This window comes from Pinus tabuliformis, chromosome 5_2, assembly GCF_031772625.1.
Source record: "Pinus tabuliformis cultivar Carrire ecotype Pingquan chromosome 5_2, CPIR1, whole genome shotgun sequence".
Taxonomy (NCBI): domain Eukaryota; kingdom Viridiplantae; phylum Streptophyta; class Pinopsida; order Pinales; family Pinaceae; genus Pinus; species Pinus tabuliformis.
Genome location: NC_142306.1, coordinates 385,673,850 through 385,694,887, shown reverse-complemented (window position 1 = coordinate 385,694,887; position 21,038 = coordinate 385,673,850). Strand labels below are relative to the sequence as shown.

The 21,038-nt window shown below is 34.4% G+C and overlaps 1 pseudogene across 1 annotated transcript; it reads left to right on the top strand.

Annotated features, from left to right (window-relative positions):
- The first annotated feature begins 19,380 nt into the window (after positions 1 to 19,380).
- LOC149159109 (choline-phosphate cytidylyltransferase 1 pseudogene) lies at positions 19,381 to 21,038 on the top strand (annotated as a pseudogene). Its single transcript, XR_016261234.1, has 3 exons — positions 19,381 to 19,530; positions 20,708 to 20,788; positions 20,982 to 21,038. The product of XR_016261234.1 is annotated as a choline-phosphate cytidylyltransferase 1 pseudogene (transcript).

The window sequence follows — 21,038 nt, the reverse complement described above, 5'->3', positions numbered from 1 at the left end:
GTATGACTCAATGACTGTAAATGTTTTTCCTGTTCATGTATATAATAGAATAGCATAGTCTTAATTAGAAAAAAAAAAAAAGGACAGAGAGAAAATTAAAGAAAAATCATATTTATAATAGCGATGTCGCAGGTAACAACTATCACCCGAGAGAAGCAAGAAATATAGAATGCATCTCTAAAATTTCACTTGGAAGATGGGAGGAGAAACCTTGAAAGATTTTTCCATAGCCTCTGCCTAACTATGACAAAAGAAATATATAAGAGTTATACACCCGAGAAAAAGAAATAACGAACAAGAATTATTTGGTACACGGAAATACATTAAAATTCTGGAAGAAACGAGTAAGATGAAACACCATAATACTAGAATAGACTTTGCAATGTATTTGTAGTGGAATTATATAGACAAATCGACTAGAAGAAACCCCAGTCTGATAAAAGGTGTCGTGGTGTTCGAGTCATAGGAATTTTTTTTAGCCGAATGAGAAAAAAGTAGGGTTAGTCTTCTTACAAACGTAAACCTCCTCTACGATTGGATGACCATCTGAAATCGAGACTGTTGATAGTGCACTTCCAAGGTACAATGTCAATATCAGGTGGGTGTTTTGTTGTGGCGTTTGTTACGATATCAAAGTATGCAATAAGGTTATGTTTTTGCAACCATCCCACATGCAATATATTTAAGGCATATACTAGCACTTATTAAATGCTAATCCAATATATTTTCATATGAATATTTCAAAGGAAGGAACAATGAACTCTTAATGATCTATATACATACAAGGGATGGGGTATATTTCAAATGAAAATATACAAAATAACCCATCATTGTGGGTAATTAAATGAAATATACAAAATAATAGATATAAAAGAATCATGGACTAGGAGATGTCAACGATAAATATGAGAAACAAAATTAGTACATAAAATATTATATATATAAATATATATAAATAGAGTCATGGACTAGGATATATATATATATATATATAAAGTCATGAACTAGGAGATGTCAAAGATAAATATGAGAAATGAAATATAATGAAATATATATATATATAAAATCATGGAAAAAGAAATATATATATATATATATATATATATATATATATATAGATATAAATGGACTAGGAGATCTCATAAATGAGAGAAATGATATATATATATATATATATATATATATATATATATATATATAAAATCATCGACTAGGAGATGTCATTAATAATATATATATATATATATATATATATATATATATATATATATATATATATATATATATATATATAAAATTATGGACCAGGAGATGTCATTCATAAATATGAGAAACCACCAAATTATGAGCATAATGGAAGAAGAAAAATAATTTGTAAAGAAGAATTGAGAATCTTGAGAAGTAAAATGTCTCAAACAAATTGAAAATTGGTAAAAGAATATAAAAAATATAGTGAATTCAAATATCAGGGACTAAAGGGATTAAAAATGATATCACTACCAATGCATCAATAGGTTGAGAAGGAAAGATAACTATATCATCAATGAACATTAGGTTGAAAATTGGTAAAAGAATATAAAAAATATAGTGAATTCAAACAATTGGTAAAAAAATATAAAAAATATAGTGAATTCAAATATCAAGGACTAAAGGGATTAAAAATGATATCACTACCAATGCATCAATAGGTTGAGAAGGAAAGATAACTATATCATCAATGAACATTAGGTTTGACTCTCTAAATTTACATTAAGTGTTCAAGTGTATGCATTCTAAAAGGCCCTAGTAGTGTAAGATGGAGGGAGAAAAGTAAATTGAAAAAAGTGCTTGGTCAATTTAGAGTGTCCTAAATTGCTATATTAATTGTCAATTCAGGAGTCGTAAATTGTTGAAGTGTGGCACACTATATGTGCAAGATAACTTATTTCTTACTTTTTGTCGTTTTTTATTTTTTTATTTGTTCTGGGGGGTTTTTATCTTTGTTTATCTCCTAATGTGAAATGGGTATTCTAAAGGACAAGTATAAATATAAATTTTCAAGGCAATTGATGTCCTTTATAATGATTTTCAAAACTTCAAACTTTAGAAGGTTTTAGAACATGCAATGATGAAATTAATTCCTAAAAGAAAATAAAAATGTGCCACTATTCTAATCAAACAAACAATGAACTATTGATCATGAAACCATTATCCCTGCTGCTGTCTAAATACAAGAGAAATTAATTAAGCTACTGTACTTAAAGAAATCTAAAAATTGCGAGTAAAGTAAAGCTAAAATCAAATTACATCAATTCATATTCTGACCCCTCGCCGATTACTCTCGCTATGGCTTTCGGAGGTAATCATAAAGAACTTGAGCAATCTGATATCTATTTGCAGAAAAGTAAACTTAAAAGCAAATCACATCAATTCATAGTCTGACCGCTCGCCAGTTAGTCTCGCTACGGCTTTTGGAGGTAATCATAAAGAACTTGAGCAATATGATATCTATTTGTAGAAAAATAAAACTAATATCAAATTACACACTCATACTTCAATCCCTCACCATTAGTCTCGCTATGGCTTTCGGAGGTAACTGACAATGATATGAGTAATTTAATATCTAAGCTAACTAATAAAGCCAATGAACAGAAATGAAATAAACAAAATAGAATTGGAATTAAAAGCTAAGAAAAATAAGTCAGCGGAAAGACAAGACTGATTCCATGTCATTAGTCATTGTGGAAACTATATGCAAATTCCTGGGCTGCCTACTATAATCTAGAACAAATACACTCTGATCAACGTTAACAACAATGTAAAACATGTAAAATTATGGTCAAAAAAGAAATGTTAGTACCATAGGAAATGCAATATATATAAGTGAATAACTATGGCATGATAAACATGAAGAAACACAACGTGAAACTGTAAAACAATAAAAAAAACCTAGGCGTGTGCAGGGGCCCTCTACACAACCTCGGGCAACAGCTATCAACCACGAATTATGCTTAGAAACAGAGTCTTCTCATATATTCCGAACGCAGTCATAATAACGAAACAATGTCATGGCAAAGTGGGCTCATTAACAGTCAACAATACATTCAAAAGACTAACTATTATGCGTATGGAAACGCATTATTTATAACATAAGGCTACATAACTGATTTCCTAAAAAGTGCACTGATAGAGGACATGTGAACGACAATGTCCATGGATCTAGCATCATGTTGTCATGATGATTAAATCTATTGAGGGTGGTTGTTGGATTCGCCTTATGGAGCAGTCCACAGGTGTCGATATGTCCCCAGAGATCTAGGAACAACCACGAAAGTCAAGTCACGTGTTTGAAAACGGAGTCCTGTTGTTGTAGGACTCTTATATTTGACCACCGCTTGACCACCTTTGACCACGACCTTCTTTGATGAATTCGACCGAGCCAATAGGACTCAGTCCATGTCCACGTCATTTTCAACTTGCCCATGTGACTCGATTTGCCTAAAGACACCTGCAATATAGACTCTAACAAAAAGGTTGTGGAAAGTTGAACTGGCTGTGGAAGGTGACAAGATCTCGCATCTTATGAGCAAAAATCTAGTTCAAATAGTAAACACAAAACATAGTTAGAAAACCACTTTATGTGCTCTTTTAAACTCAATATGCAATGATGTTGATAACTTATGAGGTCTAGGTGGATAGAGAAAGTTTAGGAAAATGTGTAGGAAAAGTGTTGTTTCGTGGCTCAACAAAAAGACACCCTAATAAAAAGACTACTCAATTAAATAAATTTAAGGAAATGAGAGGTCGCCAGTGGATAAAGAATAGCTACTCATAGCTATGCTAATTAAAAAATAGGGGAGACATGCCTTTAGTTTTCATTATTATTATACGTAAAAGGAGAGATCTAATGAGTGTACTTGGTTTGTCCAAAGATATCCACTTATATTTAATGTAGAGGACCACACACTCAATATCATAATAACAATTTTATTCCATACATAAATTTTCTATAAAAGAGAAAGAATAATTTTAGGCTATCTTGACCTAGTAGGTGGAATAAGTAAAGTATACTAACAAAAGAGGTGATTATATTCTTGGTCCTAAATGTAATGATAGTACAAATAAAAATCACATAGAGTTTGTGGCAGGAATATCACAAAAGGTTATATAAGGTCGAAACAATAGTCTATAGGTGTTAACAAGTTATTATTGTTATATAAGGCTTGTATGCCCTGTTTTCAAGTAAGTCCTGTTAGAAATGTGATTTCTTATATGTAAAATCCATGGCCTATACAAAGAAATGATGTTAACAACATATTGATTAGGGTACAGAGAGATGTGTAAATAAGCACACATAATAAGTACTAAATGGAAAATGATATGGGTTATATATTGCCTTGAACAAAACCATAGATTCATATGTTTTTATAACAATGAATTGTTATAAAAAACATTTTGAACATGTGTTAAAACAATTATACAAGGATGTTACACGAGTAAGTTTCCTTCATAATACTATGTAATTGAAGTAGTTGTGACATAAGTATAGTAAAAATGAATATTGCACAAGATACAAGACCTTTCAATAAATATTGAAGAATTAGTTGTTATGAATTACATAAGGCAATTAATATTGAAAAATATCCATGGAGGAATATAGTTCTCTCATAATAAAGTCAATAAGTTCTAAAATGTGTTTAATGGCTAAGGTATAGAATTAAGTATATAACGATGAGTCAAAAGTTTGTGATGATGTAACATTTTGTATTGTCATTAGACGATGCTTAGTCATCTGTGTAAAGTGTTTCTTGCTTATGTATTTTCTCAAGACCCTTGTAGTTGGTTATGGCATTATTATCCACCAAAAAGTGGGTAACCTAGAGGAGAAAATCTTTCTTCTCCTTCGACAGCCAGCTAGCAACCCTATGTCATCAGCACATAAATGGTTGCTAGGATCGTCCATTTCTTGCTATGGCTAGAATTATCTCTCCCTTCTAACATTCCTTATTGATGTGTATGTCATCCATCAACAACTACTTTAACCATTTTGCAATCATGTGCTTTCACTTAATGTTATGAGCATACTAATATTGATCAAGGGGGAAACTGGATGATTGATCGATCTCAATTGTATTCTTATTCCCTCACCTAGGAGGTTAGTCTTTGACTTTTGTCTAATGGGACCTCCTCTGAGGCCTTAGGCTTTTAGGAAGGGCACTACTGGCAAAGCATTGATTGAAGTAGCATGTCCAATATATTCCATACTTAGCTCTCTTCATCTTGCATGTATGAAACATTATTTGCGAATGAAAGTTTCGTCATTACTGAAAACAAGAGGTCGGAAGTTAGAAACCAAGGGCATGATGGGGATGGGGTCTCCAGTTACACCACATGATGTGCTTTCATCTCTAATGAATGATGGCACCTTCGATGCTTTCAGATCCAAAATCATCAACCAATTGAAGACCAATGTATGTATCTAATTCTTCTTCCATTGTATTTTCACCTTTCGATCACAGCCTGTTATTGTTTTGGGAATCCACAGTGTGCGTGCTTCATGGATTCCGAGGTCTTAATATAGCAATCAAGCATTATAGCAAACCCTCTTCATTTACACTGTAATCCAATACTCACAGTAAGCATTAGATCATGCCATGTTATACAGATTTGTGAGGGACCATATAATGAATGGCTCTCATGGACTTGCTTAACCTCTACTAGGGCAAATAAATTATTATTTTTCTCCACACTTACAGATTGAGGAATTGGGAATAACAGATACAGTAGCAACATGCTATTGTTTATTATTATTATTATTATTATCTTTTTTGAAAATCGGTGAAGTTCATGGCTCAGATGTAACTCCATGCTTATTAAAGATCCCCATTCTCACAGTGAGGTTTGCACTGTCTTCATAAATATCGTTGGCCATCACATTCTATGGGGTTAGAATTTTGCGCTTTATGGTCCTGGTGACCTGGGGCACTCTTCAAATCATCCTCCCGGAAAAATTCCAACAATTTTGCTCAAATGAGGGTGTATGAATGATAAAAGTATTTTTCCTTCACAGTTTATTTGAACACCTATGTGAAATTTCTGTGCACGACATACATTTTGGACTACAGATATGAGTCCATCATCAGGAGAACTAAAGAGAAACTAGGATGATAAAAAAACCTATAAATATGTAATCAATTTAGTTAATCCAGGTACAAGGTCACTCAATCCTAATGTGCTTTCAGAATCTTAATTAATTATTTTAAATTGGGTTATTATGTGTCTCCTTACTGTCAAGGATGTGAATTTCTAGTGCCCAAAAATGATGAAGATTTGTTTTTTTTTTTCCAAACTCGATGGTTTCCCAATTACAAACTTTTTCGAGTCCAAATTGATTCCTCAGTCTGGATCTGCTTTTGTGAAATTTGAGTGGAGCAGCACCTCTGAGTCTGATTAGGCTCCGAATTGTCACCATTTCTTTTGCAAGTATGACTGAGACTCTCGGGCCATTTATAGAAGAGAAAAAGAGGCCAAGTTTAGGTTGGGCCAGTCTTTATATTAGTAAATTAGATGTAGATATATTAATATATTAGAGGTAGATTAGATTATGCTTTTGTGAAATTTGTGTGGAGCAGCACCTCTGAGTCTGATTAGGCTCTGAATTGTCGCCATTTGTTCTGCAAGTATGACTGAGACTCTCAGGTCATTTGTTTATAGTAGACAAAAATAAAATGAGTACTCAGACTCTCAGGTCATTTATAGAAGACAAAAAGAGGCCAAGTTTAGGTTGGGCTAGTCTTTATATTAGTAGATTAGATGTAGATATATTAATAGATTAGACGTAGATTAGATGGAAGAAGTATCGATCATTCACAATGGGATGCTTATCACTGGGATTGTGAGATGGGTTCCCCAAAGTGGCTTCTATCTTCAACCCCTTCCCATGAGGTTTGAACTTGTAACCTAATAGGGACTAAACCCCATGCAAACCAACTGGTCTACACCTCATGGGTTAAAAAGAACATCCACAAACATAATAGGCATGCCACTAACATAATAATTGAATAGTTACAACGATGATATGCTTGTTGACTTCGTAGTCAATAGTTAATTATACTTAGTTGAGACAATTATTTTCTTCTCCTCACATTTAAGATTAATTGTGAAGTTTTGTTTATGAGAACATTAATGTTCTTTCATGAAGACAGTCCTTATCCCACAAAGAGAGACTTTGATATACCAATTTGGTGTTTGTCTAGGCCATAACCTTAAAAATAGATTATTATTATTATATAAAGATTCTTTGGTAGGGTATGTATATTTAGGTATACTTTAGTAGCAAAAAATTATTACTAAGAGGCTCAAACCCACATAACATCTTGGTTTGTCTTGGCCATAACCTTAAAAATAAATTATTATTATATAAAGATTCTTTGGTAGAGTATGTAAACCTCCATATACTTTGAACCCTCAACCTCTCGGCTCATGCTAAATCATAAGTTGTTGGTACATTTGGATTGTAGGTTGTTGGATATACTCATGGTGTTATAATATTAACCAAAATATTTGATCACAGCCTTACTTAAATTGCTCCAACATGTTAATAATTCACCATAATTAATAATAATAATAATTTATTTTTGAAATCACAATCAAGTGAGTTACCAAATTAGTATATAAGAAACTTTCTTGTAAGACAAAGGAGAATTTAACTATTAAAATTTAAGAAAATCTAAATACTCTGCCCCTCTAAATTAAACTATAACCCCTTATTAAACCATTAAACACATTATTCTCAAATGTTATTAACCATTAAACACATATTTTTCTCCTATAACGAGATGATGCTCAACCCACACCTTGATAGACACAAATCCCCAATACATATTGCACCATTTGTCAATTCACCGATGAAATTTTCAACGGAAGTGATCGGTGAAGGCACTTTAAATTTCTTAGAAGTGTCATGTCTCGAATATTATTTATGAATGAAAGTTTCATCATCCCTGAAAACAAGAGGTCAGAAGTCAGAAACCAACCAGGTGATTGGGATGGGGTCTCTGGTTCCACCACAGGATGTGCTTTCATCTCTGATGAACGATGGCACCTTCGATGCTCTGAGATCCAAAATCATCAACCAACTCAAGACCAATGTATGTCTCTAATTCTTCTTCCATTGTGTTTTCCCCTTTTGATGACAACCTGTTATTGTTGTGGGAATCCACAATGTGTGTGCTTCGTGGATATGTCTTGATGTAGCCATCAAGCATTATAGCAATCCCTCTTCGTTTACGTTGTAATTTAATACCAACACTAAGCATTAGACCATACCGTGTTATAGAGGGTCATGAGGGACCATATGATGAATGGATTTCATGGACTTGCTTAACCTTTTCTAGGGCAGATAAATTATTTTTTTCCCATGCATTGTTTAGGTCATAGTCTTGGCATGCTATGACTAAGATTGAGATTGAGGAACATTTCATTTTTCGCTGCCCCTTTTATTATGAGATCTAAGGATGGTTCCACCCTTTGTTTAGGGAGTCATGAACCCTTTCCAGTTTCTATTGGTATTCAAACCAATGCTACATATATTTATATGTGCAAGAGGCTCTGAGAGTATGGTCCCAAATTTTCTAGCCACCCCTAGACTATTGTCCACTCAGTTGATCACTTCTCTCTGGTGCTCCTCTCTACTAGGGGACCTGAGAGACAGAATGTTAGCAACATGGCTCTTGATTCTAGATTAGTATGGGCTTATGAGCTATTCCTACTTTCTAGAAACCCTAGTGTTATTGCTGTTCTGGATCCCATTGCAGCAATTAGATGATGCCATCTAGGCCTTAGTGGTGGTAGTCCTTGTCCAGGTAGCAACATAGTGCACAGTACAGATTATCTTCTAGCTCCTTTTCTATAGAGTATGATGTTGGGAGTTTCCTATATTCAACCTAAGATGTTAGGGAGCAAGTGCTAGTGGATCTTAATATTCTTGCTTTATTTGTATTCTAGATTCTAGGTCCATTTCTTTTAATCAGTTTTCCTTTATCTGTGCTCAGTTCATCTTAGATTAAAGCTTGTGTTTGGTTTGTCGTATTAGAGCAGTACTTTAGTTTAGTTTACTTTTGGCATTCTGATTTTTTTCTTAGGAGCCATATTCTATGCTCCCACAAAAAATCAACACTAGCACTCAGTAGTGCTATTGACATTCTTTTGTTGTCATTTGTTGGATATAAATAAAATTACATTATCCTATTTTTATGTTTTGGAACCTATTCTGAGAATACTCAAGCACTTTTCTTGAGGGTATTGTGATTAATTTTTCATGGAGATATTGCACAATATCTCCATGAAAAAAATCAAAGCTTGTGCTGTTTTGGATCTGTGACAAAGGTATTATGGCCATGATTAGGTTGCTTCATTTGAGCCTAACCAAGGCACGCTTTTATCAAGGGGGGTTATGCATGAGTAGACAAGTGTTAAACCTCCTATTCAAGGTAGGGGATTTCTACTTGATTGAGGATATGATCATCAAGGCTAGGCTTACCTAGGACCTATATTTTTCTTGCTTTGTGTGAGGACGAAAGAATGGTAGTTCAAGTTATCAGTGCCCTTCACAGTTCTTCCATCTTTGTCCATATTCAATTTTTCTTGTCTATAGCTGTGTAAGTCAATGAGGTTTTAAGTTATGACAATGCTTCAAACCTTCAAGCCCCCTTCATTTCCTTGGAACAGTTCTTAGCTCAATTATTTTAGAACTATATATGACTACATATTTGATTATATTAAAATCAGATTTGTTGGATTTATTTACTTATTTATTGTTGAGATTTTAATCGCGGCTCTGTGTCTTATTATCTCAGTGTTTAGGTTTTATTTAGAAAATTTAAATCTTTGATTACTTTGATGAATTTCTTATATTTTTATCTTCTTCCATTTCCCATTAGGTTTGGCACTGGTCACTCTTAAATATGAGTTCAAGCATATGATTTTTTTAGGAAACTCCTTTAGAGCTAGTGTGTACTAGTTTTGGAGAGAGGGATTGTGCTGTTAGCAAAGGTACCTTCTCTAAATGATCATTTGACCCCCTTTAGACTGATTTGGGATCAATTCAAGTGACAAGAATCCCCCAAATCTCCCCATGCACAAACTCCAACACTCTACTTGCTTTCTTATCTTGGCTTGTGTCAACAATCTCCTTGTTCTGCTCCCTGTCCAAACATGCTGAACATCTCCAACCTTCCCCTGAATAGTAGGTAGACTAACAACCATCTCTAACCTACTTAGAAGAGAAAAATGTTGCAAACACAAATGCTAACCATTGCCAAAGTGAGCCGACGTAAGTATCTCTACTGTTCACCATTTCATGTGAATCTACCACATCCTTTGGATTCTTCATTGCCACATCTTCGAACCTATACAATGAATGTTGTTCCACCCCCAAAGCTATGATATTTTTTCCCCTTTTCTTCACCAAGTATCTGCCTGTTGTGAACACAACCTCTACATGCAGATTTTTCTCTGTAATTTGGCTAACAAAAAGAAATTTTCTACTTAGACTAGGAATATAAAGAACCGTTTTTGAACATAAACTTCTCATTGCTTGTTACTTGTAACTATACATTCTCATGCTCTTCAACAACATGGGCCCTACCTTTTCCTTTAGTATATGTTTGTGCCATGGATTTAACTTCCACAAAGGACACATACCAGTCCCTCCTCTTCATCATATGCTGTGACATTCTCATGACAAAATACCACTTTACTATTTCACACTTCAAAACATCTACAAAATTGAAATCTGAAAACAAGAACTTTATCTCCTTCACTTCACTTCTTTTCTGGAAAACAAAAACTTGCATTGTTGCTACCTCATGGAGCTTTCTCTCACCTCTTGTTATGATTTTTCTCACTTGGGGCAACTTCTTGCTAACCAAACCTTTTTTTCTAGCCGTATGGCTATGCTGACGACTTTCATTTCCAGGGTACAACAAGATTCTCTTTGTTGTCCTTTCTCCTCGTCTTTTGGTTCCCCAATCCAATGGTTACCTCCAAGAACCAACACGTGATTTGCAAATTTACCTCATGTGGTCCATAACCATGTTTCCAACATAATTCGATACTATGAAATTTTACACATGATCCCTTCCTTTGAAATCTTTGAGCAGTGACAATTTCATTTTTAATTAACTTATGAAAATCTCAAATATCTAAATAAAAAGTTATCTCTGAGATTGCAAAGTTTTATTATTAATTTTTTTGGTAATTATTGACAGAATTTATGTGCATCCTCTATCTGCTATCACAGCCAAGCACTATTTTCTATTATGGTCGAACACAACATTATCCTGCATCAGGTGGCATCAATTCAACACATAGAATCCCCTAACCAAGTATTGGCTTTCCGCATAACCACTATACCTTCTGATCACATGCCATAAACATAATCTACTCGGTAAACAAATTCTCCACGGAAAATTAGTCTCTCAGGAAATGAACCTAGTCCAGCTGTACATTCAACCTAATTGCTTTGGGAGCACAAGTTGTGTTGTTGTTTGCATACGTCCTTCTGCTTCCAGTCTACAAACTCATAAACTCAAGAATTTTCCCACATCAATGTGCACTCTTGCAGATATGTATGTGCTTTACTTGTACACTGTTGTTTTGTTGTTGCTTAATCACATTCCTGTTTGTCAGGATTTTCATGTGACTTACTATGCAACAATTCCTGTGTGTATACTTCAAAATTTTTCTGCATGTCTCTGTGTATGTATCTCCTTCATGAAGACCCTATCTAGGTGTATTTGTCTGAATCCATGATTAATCCTGTGCATGTGTTGTTCTGCACTTTTTTCCCAAAATAGATTGGGCTTCTGTAACCTCTGCTTGTTACCTGTGTAGCATCTTCATTGTCAGGTTTTTATTGTGCAGCTCCTGTGTTGTTTTGTTATCATGATATCTTGTTGGAAGTCATGGCTCCACTGGACATTGACCTTCCAAGCTTTCTATTGAATTTTTTTCCTTTAATTTCTTATATTTCATCTTTAATGTCTGAAACCATTTTAAATATATTATTTAAAATAGCAAATACTCATCTCCTTTGAGTTCTGAATTTGTAATGCCTTACCACATTTTCATGTTGTTTCTGAGCATGGTGGGACTTTGTTTCTTTGTTATTATGTGCTTTGGACTCTGCCTCAATGTGGGCCAATTAGAGTGAGTTAATAAGTGGACAAATTTAACCTTTCCAGTGAGTTCATTTTTTTTGGTGTGGTAAAGTTGGGTCATGTTCTATTTATTTGTTCAAAATGTCAGTGATCTTGGTCATCAGTCATCTTGACATGGGCCAAAGCCCTTGGGAGCAAAGTTCCATGGTCAAAATTCCCATCAATTTGGTGAAACTATGACTTTCAACAAAATTTCTCATGGATTTAGAGGAGAATTATGGTCAGAAAGGAAGTAGGTTTGTCCACTTAACTTACTATGATGCCAATCTCCTTTGGCCTTGTAATGAGTTATGTGTTCACTTAGTGCATCAATCTATTCTTTAACCTTCACTTTCTAGCATAAATGTCAATCCTTCTTGTGGCCCTGATGCCATGTCAGAGGATGCACATGCCACATACACAATAGCAGAACACTAACAGAGAGAAAGAATGAAAAGGATTATACTTGATTGTTATTAACCATGATGGATGTTGATACATAGAGGAAGACATTGTGTGGAGAATTACAATTGGAAAGGAAGTGGGTTTGTCCACTTATTAACTTATTCCATGTCAATATCCTTTGGCTTCATACTGTATTATGCACTAATATATTGCATCAATCTAGTTTTTAACCTTGACTGTATAGTGTGGATGCCAATCCTTACTGTGGCCTTTGATGCCATGTTAGAGGATGCACACGCCACACACAAAATAACAAGCAGAAGACTAGTAGAGAGAAAATGAGAAAGATCATACTTGATTGTTATTCACTGTTATGAATGTCAATACATAAAGGGAGATGCCATCTCGTATCCCTGGTACAACCACCTTATTATATTAAGGGATAAATTTATTCTAACTATGACTTAACATTATTTATAACATGTGAATTAATTGGCCTATGTCACTTTATTGCACCGAGAGGTGCTCTACAACTTGAAATGGGAGAGATCTCATGTTATGTTAGATAACATTATATTAAACAATAACAAAATGATACTTGTATTAAAAATAAAAATAAAAATTTACTTAAAGTAAAAAAATACAAATAAGTTTTAGAGTGAATTTATATTTATATTAATTGACCGTGTTGGACTTAGTGTATCTGTAGACAATTGCACAGTTTTGGTAAGGTTAAAAGGATGGAAGCCCTCAAGATGATCTAAATTTGAATCTGGGGTTGATATATTTTTTTCCAAAGAAAAAAGCAAACTTTTTATCAAAATAAAAAGTTACATAGTATATGCATAAAGCATTCAATTTGGTTGTATGAAAGAAGATCATATAACCCACAGGATACAGTCCTACCTAAAAGCAAAAAAAGAAAGTGTCGCTCCTATTATCCGGAATGCAGAAAAAAAACCAGTTGGCCTAAGCCTTCTTTCCCTTCTTCTTCTCCACTTTTCGCCAACCATCCATGTTGTGAGTGTGTCAAGTTGGTTTTCCACTGTGTTCATTGGTTGTTCCTTACCCGAATCCAACCCTTCAGGACTGTGACTTCGTTTATTACCACTTGTTTCCAGCTGGAGTTGTTGTTCCTTTTCCTCATTAATATCTTTATCCTTATTGTCCTGATATTTGTCCTTTGCTATATTATGTTCTTCTTTGTTCGTTATAGTTGCCTTCTTTAATGCAGCATCTATGTTCTGCCATCCTTTCAGCTTCCTTTGTTTTTGCTTGCTCTTGTTGGGGTTTGGGCATGCATTGTACAGATGACCTGTTTTTTGACATCCTCGGCATCTGAAAGTTGTGTTCTCATAGGCCAAGGGTTTTTTCCACTATGTATTATTGAGGTTAATAATTATGCTTTCAGGTAGTCCTCGGCTGAGATCTACCTCGACACATATTCTGGCAAAAGTAAATATTCCTTTTAGATGTCTCTCTGCATCTATCCTTAACATTCTCCCAAAAGTATTTCCAATAGCTCTTAGAGCCTTTGGATGCCAAAAATGTAAAGGAAGGTTATGCAGCCTAACCCATACTGGCATCCTTGATACCAGCATGGTGTTGACATCAAATTCGGGAAACCAAGGGGTAATAAAAAGTCTGGCACTGCCCCAGAACCATGGCCCTTGGTTGAGAACTGTTTCCTTTTCTTCTTCTGTGTGAAAACATACTATAAAGAAACCCTTAGGGTATAGGTAGATTTGGCAATTTCTTGTCCAAACTGAATAAATCCATTGATACAATGCATCATTTCTAGGCCAAAAGCCATTGAATCTACAAATAACTGCATTTTTTTGTAGATCTGAATATATATTACTTACCTCTGGTATTTTGATGGAGATAGATGGGCTCTCTAGAATTTGATCTACAATGTACTGCCCCGACGGTTCAGTGACAGCTGTGGGTTCTTTCCCTTTTCCCTTCACTGCTTCCTTAAAAGACACTTTGCTTTGTGAGCTAGTTCCAACGCTTTTGACACCTCCTCATAATCTCATATTGAGAATAATTGTAGAGCCTGACTTGATGTTGTAATATTGCATGGTTATGCATTCTTGCAGCGATCTGCCCTCATCTAATAGGTGTTGTTACTCAGCCGGGTAACCAATCTGATCGGTGATGTTGTTCTTCAAATCTGAAACCTTGTCGTTGTCATAAGTCCAAATCATGGTTGTGTTTCCTTTTGTCGTTTTTACAAAGATTTGAAAACCAGATCTGGCGATCTCGGGTGGCTCAATTCTTGTCAGATCTGAGCCATCCAAATCCGTATCCGATCTGTTTGAAACCTTAATTTCCTGAGCATAGATTTGGACCTCACTTGCCTTGAGGAGATCCTCTACGCCTGAAAAGGGATCCGTGGTTAGAAAATTTGATTTGTTCCCAGATCCATACTTTCGTTTTGCTCGAATCTCAAAACAAAGCTGCATCAACTTTTGAAAATCCAAAAAAACGACGATTCCATCTCTTTTTTCTACAGCTGCTGAGCAAACAATCGATCACCCGATCCGCAGATCCTTCCTTTTCCAAGCCACTTCATTAACTCTAATCAATGCTCGTCCAGTGTGGGGTTCCAATTGAGAAAGATCGTCAAGCAGAGAAATTGTCTAGGTTTACAGATCTCGTCGTTTTTGGAGCTCCAAATTCAACAATTGGTTCAGCAATCCCGCTCTAGATGGTGCATCTAAACTTCGTGCAGGATTAGTCTTTGGATAGATGGATTCACCAAGATTTTGAGGGTCGCAGGGAGCCATTGCGTCTGGTTAGGGTTCGCTCCAAATTCAGAAAACCGCAGAGTCCCCTATTAAATTTCACCTCTGTTATCTTCTGGGGTTCATATATCTATCTATCTATATATATATCTATATATATATATATATATCTGTTTGCATGTTGGTTTTTACTTAAGACTTCCCTTCGTAATAATCTGGGGTTAATATATATATTAACCCTGCAAACTAGGTATATATATATATATATATATATATATATATATATATATATATATATATATATATATATATATATATACCCTACAAAACTAGGTTTATCTTGTACATAGTTACAGCTTAGGTTAACAACATTCAATGAATAACTGTGTACACTGGGCAAGAAAAGCAGCAAAGTTTCAGAGCTGGACTGTTTTTTCTAGAGTACTATACTTAATCTTGAATTCAGCCCAAAGTTCTAGAGCTGGACTGTTTTCTCTAGAGTACTATACTTAATCTTGAATTCTTCTAATTTTCTAGTTCTAGTTACTTATTATTATTCCTTTGTCATTATTTGTTGGCACTTTTGCATTATTTCTGGAGAGGTGTCTACACAGTGCATTCTTACCTGTGAGAGCAGGATATTTTCTTAGACCTTGAAAAGTATGTTCAAAACCATTGGCAGATGATAGCTTCAGAAACTTCCCGCTCCATTCCCCTCTTGTCACTCGCACTACACTAGTACATTACTAATCAGTTATTTTGCCAAAGAAATGCACATCATGGGAAACCTACTCGGAACTTTCCCTCTTCAAGAATGGTACCTAGTGTACACTAGTTGGTTGCAGTTTTGGTAACCTAACTAGGTAGGAGCATCAAGGGAGGTCCATAATATTGAAAAATACAACTTGGCGGGTCTTGACTCCGCAATCTCATGTTTGTAATTTGTAGCACTCAATGGCTTGAGCAAACAAATTTGTAAATGTCTGGTAGATGTTATTTGATGTATTTATGATGTTACATGCAGTTCGTATCTGCATGTTGTCACTTTTATGACCATTATTTTGTGATCTATTCTGATATATGTTAAAAGTTTCTAGATGAAACTCAACTTTGATACCATGTTAATTTTCCATAGAGCTGTATTGTTCTTTTCTTTTGTGAATTGCATTTCATCTTTTACACAAAAGTCACCCCACATCATAATAAAATTACATCTTTTATAGTTGCATCATTAAAAAATTTAAATACCTGCAATATATTACAGCGAATTTGTGTAAAGAATTCAAAAAAATGGATACAGGATTTGTAAAAATATTGAAATTATAAATGCATATAGAAATCCTTTTGATATTCATCTTCCACTTTAAACTTTCTAATTACTTCCCTTTTTCTGATTCCATTCACATTTCTAGGACATGACTTGAGGGATATAGTGTTATGGCTTTTAGGTAGGCATCGTAAACGCTCGTGTTTTCAGTATTGAGTAATAACATTTGTGAGTTGTCATGGACACATAACTTGGAACTCCATTCATTAGGTTAGCTTTCATGGACACATCACTTGGAACTCCATTCATTAGTTTAGATTGGGTTGTAAGATTCAAAATGATTTGAAGAAGGAATCATTTCCATCAAAACTCATCATGTTAAGAAAATGCATAACGGTCAATCATCAAGGACAAGTGGTTACAAAATCCATGTTGTGCTAAACGGATTATGAATGTTTCAAAGAGGAAACAACTCTTCACAAAGAGACATGGCAGATGCCAAGGGCTTCATCAGCTCTGTTATCTCACTTGTCTTTCTTTGAGGCATCCAAAGGTGCAATTTCTTTACCCAAAGTGATCCTAAACATTCCCAAAATTCTAAATAGATATTCAACAAGTAATAATCAACATTGATTAGGAGAGATACATTCATATTATCTGTCATGAAGAAAATAAATCAAATTGCTATAAATAAAAAACTTGAGTGTCCTAATGTAAAGTGCATGAAAAATATGCACTTTCAATAAATGATACTACAAAAAGTGCTCGTATGGCTAAAGAATTGCATTTAAAAAGGTCCATAAATGAGGATTAGAAGGGGTTTCCTTAGAAAATTGAGTAGTAGCAAGCACCACACAATGAAATTTCCAAAAACTAACTACACCACTACATAGAGAATGAAAAAACACTCTCTACAAAAAATTGCACTTGAAGTGGACTTTGCATGTTTGAAATCATCGTCAAAAATTAAAATTTCAATAAACGGGGTTCTTCAAAATGTTGATGTGGTAATCATAGATGGCATAGTAGCACATGGCAATTAATATAGCAGAGTGATGTGTTTTGTCAAATCACATGCTTGCAAAAGTGGAATTGCTCCAGTGATGGCATGTGGTAGGTGACATGGAAGTTGTCTTGTAATTGTTGCCATAGAAGCCAATGTTTTTACCACGTGGCAGGTAATGCTATTAGGATGTTGATGTGTTACTTTGCATGGCAGTCAACATGCCCTTGTCATCTTCTAGTTGTTTGCAGGGAAGAGTTTAGTTGATCCCACTTTGCAAGGTGTTTGACATGCCTATTAGCTTGGCAATACAATGTTTCCACTTGGCAAGGTGCTAGATGTGCCTCTTGGCTTTAGCCATAGGTTGTCTCCAAGTGGTAGGGGTGTATGGTCAAAGTGTTTGGTTTGTTAAAAAAGCAATGATCTTTAGTTTGTAGGTAAGATTAATGCTTGAAGCAATGTGATCTCTAATAATTACCAACTATGGGCAGTGCGATGGAAGTAACAGTTGATAGAACCACTTGAAATAGGGGGTGATTACTAAGGAATTTTTTGTCTACATGGAGGGCATTGGTAACAAGGAGGATGCTTCCATTGGCATGGATGGCTGCAAAGGAGGTTGGGGGTGGGGAAGCATTGGGGTGGGGTATTTTGATAGAAAACAATACCCATAAGGAGAAATGTGGCATGACTAGAAAGACAAAATAACCATGCATTTACAAGAATAATACCAAAACAAATCTTTTTAAAATAAAAATTTTGTTACAAGTACCACATTTTAAATGGAGGGCCATGAGGGAAATATTTAAATTTTAGGCAAACAAATACGTTTTGATGAAGTGAAAGACATATCTGACTTAAACGACTACTTTAGATGCAATGGAACAATCAAAATTCCATGATGCACTGATTTTGCATAAAATAGGGAGTAGGATTTGATCTTCAGGAGAAATTAATAGGAGCTCAAGAGGTTTGATTCTAGAATGGAAATGATGGTTCTAAATCTCATTGAATACTCAACAACTACAAAGTATTATCATAAAAATAGAGAACAACACTTCACAAGGAGAAGAAAGAAAATTGTAGCTATTATCAGCTACCTTGATCTTTGAACATAAAGGAGTTAACCTCACAAGCAATTTGATGCCATGATGAAATCAATATTTAGGCAATCACAGGAACTAGCACCACAAAGAAATAGGTCTTTGGTCATCACAAGAAGTTTTACATGGTATAACCCTCTGAGAGGGAAATATCCACAAAGCAATTAAGCCATTCATATATAAATATATAAATCTATAAGCCATTCTTAACCTATAATTCTGGTTTTTCATCTATAAATCAACAAGCTTATGTATTAATTAGGTATCTGGTTTGCTTTACCTAAAGAATGGGTGGTGTTAATTAGCCGCAAGGGTTTTTGTAATTTCCATGTTCATGTAAGAATTGAATTTTTTCTAATATTTTTGCATGATAACTTGGTTTGATATGCAAGTAAGATTTATTTCAAGTGGCACCAGGAATGATCATAACCTGCAGAATCAATTCTTAAATTCTTGTACCTTTGGATAACAAGTCATTTTTTTTATCTGAATGTTCTTATGCTATTTTTCTGCAGATATGTTGATGCAAGTGGAGCAGGAAATGATGTGTATGAATATGTAAGTAATAGTTGCAATTTCTGAGGTAGCTCATATTATACTTTTCTGAATTGGTGATTTCATCAATCATTATTGGCCTAAAATAATTTTCAAAACATATGTTCTTCAGATCAAATAAATTGGCAAATTTAAGGAAACAAAACGTACTGAGGGTATCTCAACATCAGATATCATAATGCGCATGCTGAAAGACTACAATGAATATGTAATGCACAACTTGGCTCGAGGTTACACAAGGAAGGACCTTGGAGTCAGCTATGTGAAGGTCAGTTTACTCATGCAACTTAAAATTAGTTGGATTTTATAAGGTCTCAGAACTTCACAGATAATATTTATGATCAGTTGTTCATTGGTAAATTTTATAGCTTCACAACCTCAGTACTAAGTAGGTACTTAAATCTTTACATCTATCACAATTCGTCTGTGTTTTGCAACTTCAAACTTTTCAGATTATCTATCTCAATTTCTGTGTTTTGCAACTTTAAACCTTTTAAATTCAAAAAGTTCAAAGTTAAAAAACATGTAGACCTACTTAGTACTGAGGTTGTAAAGTTATAAAATTTACCAATTAACAGCTCATCAGAAATATCATCTGTGAAGTTCGAAGACCTTATAAAATGCTCTGAACTTTTGAAATTCAAATTAGCCAAAGACTTCTTGATGAGGTTAATATTATAAATATTTTCTCAACATGATAAAGAGTATCTCTTATGTGTCATTGATCATGATTATCTAATAGAAAGAGGTCTTTTATTCACTGCTTAATGGAAAAGACAATTAAGAATGCAAGCTAAATTTCCTTTCTACACCAAATTTCAATTTTCTCTTCAACTTTCTTCATTTATGTCCCACATTGATATGTGCTATAGTTTTTTGATGCTTGATAGTGTTATACTATAATATATTACCATGCCCTCCTCTTCATTTTTGTTCTTCCTCAAGTTATCTTCATTATCTCTGTCTGTGACTACAGTAAACTATTTATTTGTTCAGTTTTTGTATGCTTTGTAACAAGGACATTTGTGTTCTGGGCTTCCAATCATTAGCTTTATCATGAATCTCCAAATAATTCCACAACACTTCTTCTGTAGCCATTTTCCTAAATACAAATGGCGCCTTCTGTTACTTATAAATGATTTCTGTGGTGTTTATGGCAACATGGCATGGTTTTTGCAAATTATGAGAGATTGCATAATGGGTGATTTTTCTATATGAGTAACAATTAATTGGTCTCTAAAGGCATTTTCCAAGAAATGCAGACTGAATTGTTTCTAATGTTGAGCATGTGCGACATTTTGTGCTTAAAAGTACTTGTGCCTTTGGGAAAGAAAGTATGGGTTTATGTTTGCCATCCTATAGGATGGCATGTGTTTCCTTACAATGGCCATATAAGCTTTACAATTATGATAATGTTGTAATCGATATTGTTGTGTTTTTTACAGGAAAAGCAATTGAGGGTCAACATGAGCATAACTAAATTGCATCAGAAGGTGAAGGAGCAACAAGAGCGTGTAGGGAAAAAGGTATGTTGTTTGATTGGTACTTTTTCACTTGAAGTCTTTCTTTGAGTTGATGCAAATTAAGTCAATTCATTTACATGGTTATTTGATTGGATTCCTTATTTTAGCAGGAAGACCACTGTTAGAATCATTCTCTACTTTTGTTGTATTTTTTAAAGTTTTCAATCTTATTAATGAAAAATATGTACATTTGCAGTTACATATCGTTGTCGCAAGAGCTGGAATACATCACAGTGAGTGGGTTGAAAATTAA